Source organism: Mirounga angustirostris, unplaced genomic scaffold, assembly GCF_029215605.1.
Source record: "Mirounga angustirostris isolate CCGP_5_RB_7025 unplaced genomic scaffold, mMirAng1.0.hap1 SCAF_15, whole genome shotgun sequence".
NCBI lineage: Eukaryota > Metazoa > Chordata > Mammalia > Carnivora > Phocidae > Mirounga > Mirounga angustirostris.
Genome location: NW_026991723.1, coordinates 87,543,028 through 87,550,074, shown reverse-complemented (window position 1 = coordinate 87,550,074; position 7,047 = coordinate 87,543,028). Strand labels below are relative to the sequence as shown.

At 52.9% G+C, this 7,047-nt stretch overlaps 1 pseudogene; it reads right to left on the bottom strand.

The window, feature by feature from the left end:
• Positions 1-5,113: 5,113 nt before the first annotated feature.
• Positions 5,114-6,044, bottom strand: LOC123849267 (small ribosomal subunit protein uS5-like; annotated as a pseudogene).
• Positions 6,045-7,047: the final 1,003 nt, after the last annotated feature.

Here is a 7,047-nt window from a genome sequence, read left to right as displayed (position 1 = left end):
TGGGGATCTATGAAGGAGCTTTGTCCCCAGTGAAGGGCTTTGAGCAGGGGAATGCCAGGGTCAAGTTCGGCCCCACAACTGAGCCTGAGGTTCAAAAATCCTGCATGGGAGTCCTGGTTCTGTTCTTGGTCTCTCCGAGCCTCAGTTTCCTCATCTGTAAAATGGTAATGATCTGCACTGCTAAAGGAGCTATGGGGTTTGGAGTGGGTCGGCCCTGTGTTCGAGTCTTGCCTTCAAGCCGTGGGACCTTGGGCTGTATCAACAAGGGGCTCAATGGAAGGATTGGGGCAGTATAGAAATTCAAGGGCTCTGTGCTCCTTCCTTCCAGCTTTCCTGGCTTCCAAAACGGGGCTGCAGAGGTGTGCTCAAGATCTGGAACAAGGTCTCCCCTCTGACAGAGAAGGCGGTGGCCCCTCGGCTGGCCAGAGGAGCCCTGACCTGATGCAGAGAGACAGGGCCAGAGGGTGGGGGCTGGCTAATGGTTCCCGCCTCTTATCCATGTGGGCTGCTGGGACCCTGACTGATGTGAAGAGGTGAGGGTGGGGTGGCCTGGGGCAAAGGGGTCCTGAGCCGAGTGTCCCCTTGCTGGCTACAAGGGATGACAAAGACAAAGCTACAGATGGACATTCTGGCCTGTGGGGACTGGGATTGCTTTAAATAAAAACCAACTCTCCCTGGCTTCTAGAGAGTGGAATATGTTCTGTTTCTTGATTTGGATGCTGGTTATACAAGTGGGTTCCTTTGTAGATTCATACAGCACATCACCTAGGGTATGCTTCCGTGAGCTCCCAGGAGAACTAAGTCCTCACCCTACGACCTGCCTATGGGTCCAGAGGAAGCGCAGGTTTGTGTGTACGGGTGAGGACCCTACGCCAGCTTCCCTGAAGAGCCCACCCTGCAGCCTCTCAGATTGCCAGGACCACAGATTTGCTCATGCTAGAGGGACCACCGAGAGAGGACAAACAGTGATACCTAAGCATCAAAACCATCTTCCCCCTAGCCAGGTAAGAAAACAGGCACAGGGGCATCTGGGTGACTCAGCTGGTTAAGCATCTGCCTTCGACTCAGATCATGATCCCAGGGTCCTGGGTTCGAGCCCCCTGTGGAGCTCCCTGCTCAGTTGGGTACCTGCTTCTCCCTCTGCCTTTGCCCCTCCCTCCTGGTTGAGCACGCTTCCTCACTTACTTTCCCTGTCTGTCAAATAAATAAATAAAATCTTTATTTATTTATTTGACAGAGAGAGACACAGTGAGAGAAGGAACACAAGCAGGGGGAGTGGGAGAGGGAGAAGCAGGCTTCCCGCGGAGCAGGGAGCCCGATGCGGGGCTCGATCCCAGGCCCCTGGGATCATGACCTGAGCCCAAGGCAGCCGCTTAACGACTGAGCCACCCAGGTGCCCCAAAATAAATAAAATCTTTTTAAAGAAAAAGAAAGAAAAGAAAACTGAGGCACAGAAAAAGCCAGCAACCTGGCCAGGTCCCCCAGTACTAAGATAGAGCCAAGATTTGAAACAAGACCTGCCTACCCGGCCTCAAGGCCACGTGTTTTCTATGACCCGTTTCCCTCCTGCCCTACGTTTTGCCCCTCTGCCAGTATCTGACTACACCTGCCATCAGTCCATGTGAGGGGTGCAGGCGAGTGCAAGTGGGGAAGGACGGGGAGCAAAGGAGCGGAGAGGAAGATGAAGTCAAACATGACCTGGCCCAGCAGGCTCCTGGAAGCCTTGGCCGGTGTAGTGTGCAAATGTGCATCTGTGTCTACAGATCCATAGGAATGTGTGAGAGTGCCTTCGGGAAGGCTTTCATAAGCGTGCGTGTCTGCAGGTACAGCCGTGTACGTGTCTAAGGATCTGGGCACTGTGTACATGGGCATGACTGCGCATGTGTGCATTGATTGCTGAGTCTGCGTGTACATATGGGTAAGTGTGAGTAGCTCCGAATATGCACGAATAACTGTGTTCCGGCCCCTACGCACGTATGCGCTTATGTGTGTGTGCATCTTCGAGCGTGTTCGTATGTGTGCCTTCCGTGTGCCTGTGGGTATCTGTTTGTACTTGGGTTTCAGTGCACACCTGTGTGTGCGGGTGAACCTCCCTGTGAATGCTTGGAAGCGCACAGAATGGAGACCTCTGTGGGTCCCTGGAGTCGCATGGGTGTGTATGAAATGGCTGTTTGTGCTGGTGCAGCCGATATACGTCTGCATGCTGGTGCACCGCGTGTGCACGCTGGCACGCACGGTGGGCAGGTGCACGGGCTGTACGTACCCACCTCTGTGCTTCGTTCCCTCCGCGCTTGCATACGAACGTGTGTAATTCCTCTGCACGCATATGCACCCGTGCCCAAGTAGCTGCTCCCCAGTACACGCACATTTCTGAGGCTGCTTACGTTCGCGCCTGGGTCTGCGTCTGCCTCCTTGCACATGCGGAGCATACACGCGGGTCATCCCACACTCCGGGAGGCGGGTGCTTTTTGGTGCTTCAGCAGAGCGCGAGGGGACAGAGAGAGCAGGGCCGGGCTTGGCTTCTCCTTGCCTGGTAGAGGGTGCTGGAGAGGGAGGCCGAAGCCGGCCAGGACCGCCTGGCTGCCCTCTGCACCCAGCTGGGATCCAGGGGAATGGCCTCCAGGGCTGGTGGGGGGCAGGAGACAGCAGGTGGCCTTGATGAGCAGGCTGAGGGCTCCCCCCCTCCCAAGGCCCCTTGCCAGGAGATGCTCTGGTGAGCCTCTGAGCTTACAGAGACCAGCGGCCGCCTGCTTGGGCCTCCTACACCTGCATGCCAGCCTCTGCTCGGGGCACGGGGCTCCAGGGGCCAGGCTGTGGGGCCTGGCTCCTCTCAACTTTCTCTCCACCCTGCAGCCCTGGCTTCAAGGCCCAGACCGGGGCTGGGCTGGGGCTCTCCTCCTACAAAGGCAAGATGCACAAATCAGGGCGCCTGGGTGGCTCAGTTGGTTAAGCGACTGCCTTCAGCTCAGGTCATGATCCTGGAGTCCCGGGATCGAGTCCCGCATCGGGCTCCCTGCTCAGCGGGGAGCCTGCTTCTCCCTCTCCCACTCCCCCTGCTTGTGTTCCCTCTCTCGCTGTGTCTCTCTCTGTCAAATAAATAAAATCTTAAAAAAAAAAAAAAAAAGATGCACAAATCACCTTCCTCAGGTCGGGTAGCAATAATAGAGCCTGAGTGCAGAAAATCAGGACGCGCCCTCTCCCTCCCTCCCTCTCCCTGCCCCCCCACCCCACCCCTGTTCACCCTGATCCCTAACCTAAGTCTGTGATGCCCCTCCACCCAGCACAGCTTGCCTCTCTGTGCACACAAACCCCCAGCCGGCCCCAGTTCGCTCACCCTCTTTGTGGTTCCTGCACCTCTGTCCCTTGGGGTCACTACTCACCCCGGGTACAACTCTTCATCCTTAGAAGATGTTGGGGCCGGGTGCCTGGGTGGCTCAGTTGGTTAAGCGACTGCATTCGGCTCAGGTCATGATCCTGGAGTCCCGGGATCGAGTCCCGCATCGGGCTCCCTGCTCGGCGGGGAGTCTGCTTCTCCCTCTGGCCTTCCTCCCTCTCATGCTCTCTGTCTCTCATTCTCTCTCTCTCAAATAAATAAATAAAATCTTTAAGAAAAAAAAAAAAAAAAGAAGATGTTGGGGCCTCCCAGGGGCCTCCTTTCCCCGCTCAGACTGTCCCTCCAGGGCACCATAAGGACCCCGTGGCCAACATGCTGGCCTTTCCTTTCCCCTCTCCCGTCTTTCCCAGGGACTGCCACTTGTCCCGGCATGGTGGTCTGCCCCGACATGGTCACTGCTTGCGTGGCTGCAGCTCTGAAGTTGGAAACTCAGTCATCCCCACCTCCTGCCCAGCTAGCCCTCTCTCTCCTCTCTTCCAGACCCCTCTGTCCTTCAGGTCCCACCCCTCCCTGGGACTCCCCATGTCTATCACTTCCTGTGCAATATCATGGGACAGTCCTGCCCTCGGGCCAGCCCAGGACCTGCAGGAACCCAAACCAGCCTCACCAGACTTCACCTGTGAGTGATGGCATTGCCACCTTAGGCCAATCTCTCATGGTGACCGCTTCACCCGGAAACTGCACCCCTTTGGTTTCCCTGTGCTCTCTCTGCGTGTCCCGTCTGCCCAGCTGGCTCTCCTTGCTTTCCCTTTTGATGAACTGAGGGTGTGTCCTGGGCTCTGCCTCTGACCCCCAGCCCTCCCTGGCAGTGCCCCCCTCGGCCATGACCTCCTGGACTTCCAGCCCCACTTCTTCGCCTTTTCAACACCAGATCCATCATGTCTGCTGCCCCTCTGTCCCCACAGCCCACACAGGGCCTTCCCACCCAGGCAGGAAACTGGGACATCACCCTTGCCCGAGTCTTCCTCCTCACCCTCCACGTGCAGTCAGTCACCAAGTGCCTGTGCTTGGGGTTCACTGAGCTTCTTGGATACACATTTTATTAAGTTTGGAAAAATTTCAGCCATTATTTCTTCCCATATGTTTTCTGTTCTCTTTCTCCCTTCCTCTGGGACTCCAGTTACCCATATATCAGACTATTTGGAAATGTCCTACAGCTCACTGATGCTCTTTCCATTAAAAATAATCTTTTTTTTCTGTTTCATTTTGGATAGTTTTTTACTGCTATGCCTTCAAGCTCACTAATCTTTTCTTCTGTCTTATCTAATCTGCCATGAATCCCATTCCATGTATCTTTCATCTCAGACACTGTAAGTTTCAACTCATCAAGGTTCAATTTGGATCTTTTTTTTATGTCTTCATGTCTCTCTCTACTTAACATTTTGAAAATATAGAATACAGTTATAAAAATTGTTTTAGAATCCTTCTCTGCTAATTCTAACATCGTGTCAGTTTTGTGTCAGTTTCAGTTGATTGATTTCTTTTCTTTAGGGGTCACGTTTTCCGGCTTCCTTTTATGTCTGGTGATTCTCTCTCTCTTTCTTTCTTTCTTTCTTCCTTCCTTCCTTCCTTCCTTCCTTCCTTCCTTCCTTTCTTTCTTTCTCTCTTTCTTTCTTTTCTTTCTGGTCAGGCCCTGTCCAGCTTCCTTTCTTCCTTCCTTCCTTCCTTCCTTCCTTCCTTCCTTCCTTCCTTCCTTCCTTAACAGGCCTTTAATTCCTTTTATTTTTCTTGTATAAAACATGTGGTGGCCACAGCTGGAGGCTGGGTCCTCCGCACAGAGACTCTGGCATGTGTCTTTACAGCCTCCAGCTGTGGCCACCACATGTTTTATACAAGAAAAATAAAAGGAATTAAAGGAAAGAAGGAAGAAAGAAAGATCCCTGATAGATCAGAGACTTGGTGAACACAGTCTCTTTCCAGAGATTGGGGTGAGACAGCTGTAGGTCTTGGGAATGTCATCAAAAGTGGCCTTGGCGTAATTGCCCTGGGTGGCAGTGCAGTCCCTGGCTGAGGTGTAGTTGTCAATACCAGCCACCATCAGTAGCTTCTTGGGCACAGGGGCTGAGACAATGCCAGTGCCCCTGCTGTTGGGGATGAGGCACACCAGCACAGAGCCGTAGCGGCTGGTCACCTTGCATGGGACAGTATGGGGCTTGCCGATCTTGTTCTCCCAGTATTCTTGCTGCACAGGATGTGGAAAGCTTGGCCAGGATCATGGCCCCACGGATGGCAGTGGCTACCTCATTGGAGCACTTAATACCTCGACTGATGTGTTCATTGTAATCTCCAATGGCAACAAATATCTTGAACCCAGTCTGTTGGCCAGCACGGGTCTGCTTCTGCACCTACATAGTCTTCAAAACCTCATCCTTAAAGGATGCGCCCAGGAAAAATCAATGATCTCAGATGCCCTGATGGGCAGGGAGAAGAGATAGATCTCCTCCAGAGACTTGATCTTTGTGACCTTGACCAGGTGGCCCAGCTTGGTGTTGGGGATCCACTCCTTGTCTTCAGTCTTGCCTCCCTGGCCACAACCCCGACTCCAGCCCCAGATGCCACTGCTGAAGCCTCCATGGAAGCCACCGGCCTCCCATTCCGGGCGCCTGGCTCCTCCAGGCCCTCCTGGAGCACCAGCATCATATGCTGCCATATGGTGTTTTCTCGGAGAAGAAGTCTGGTAATTTTCTATTGGATACTAGACATTGTGAATTTTGGATCTTTTGTATTCTTTTTTTTTTTTTTAAAGATTTTATTTATTCATTTGAGACACAGAGATACAGAGAGAGAGAGAGCATGAGCAAGGAGAGAGGCAGAGGGAGAGGGAGAAGCAGGCTCCCCGCTGAGCCGGGAGCCTGATGCGGGGCTCGATCCCAGGACCCTGGGATCATGACCTGAGCTGAAGGCAGACGCTTAACCATCTGAGCCACCCAGGCGTCCCTGGATCTTTTGTATTCTTATAAATCTTTTTGAGCTTTGTTCTGGGAAGCAGTTAGATTACTTGGGAACTAACTGATCCTTTTGGGTCTTGCTTTATGATTTGCTAGGTGGGTTTTAGCAATGCTCAGTCTGGGGCTAATTTTCCACCTCTGAGGCAGGACCTGAGTGCTCCATCCCCTGCCCTGTGAATTATGAGTTATCCAGTCTGGCTGGTGGGAACAGGCACTCTTCTCCCATCCTTGTAGGTGGTTCCTTCTCAAAAGCCACTAGTTCGTGTATTTTTCTTCTGAGTTTTTTGGTTGTTTCAAGTGGAATAGTAAATCTGGCCTCTGTTACTCCATCTTGGCCCAAAGTGACGGTCAATCACCAAGTGTGGTGAGTCTCCTTCCTAATCATTCTTGAATCTATCAACTTCTCTTCCTGTCATGGCTCCAGACCCCATTACCTCCTGTCTGGGGCAACACCCATAGTCGCCCAGGCTTATGTCTCTGCTTCATTAATATCCTTTCCATGCAGCATAGTCAGAGCCAATCTTTCTAGATTGCACTCTGACCATGCCGTGCCCTAGCCTCAAACCAGTTGGTTTGAACCTATGGCTCATCAGGTCTTGATACAGTCAACCGAACTGAACTGCTTGTATTTTCCCAAGGGGCCATTCTTTTTCTGTGGGGCCTTTGCTCATGCTGTTCCTCCTTCCAGGGGCTCCTGCCTTCCCT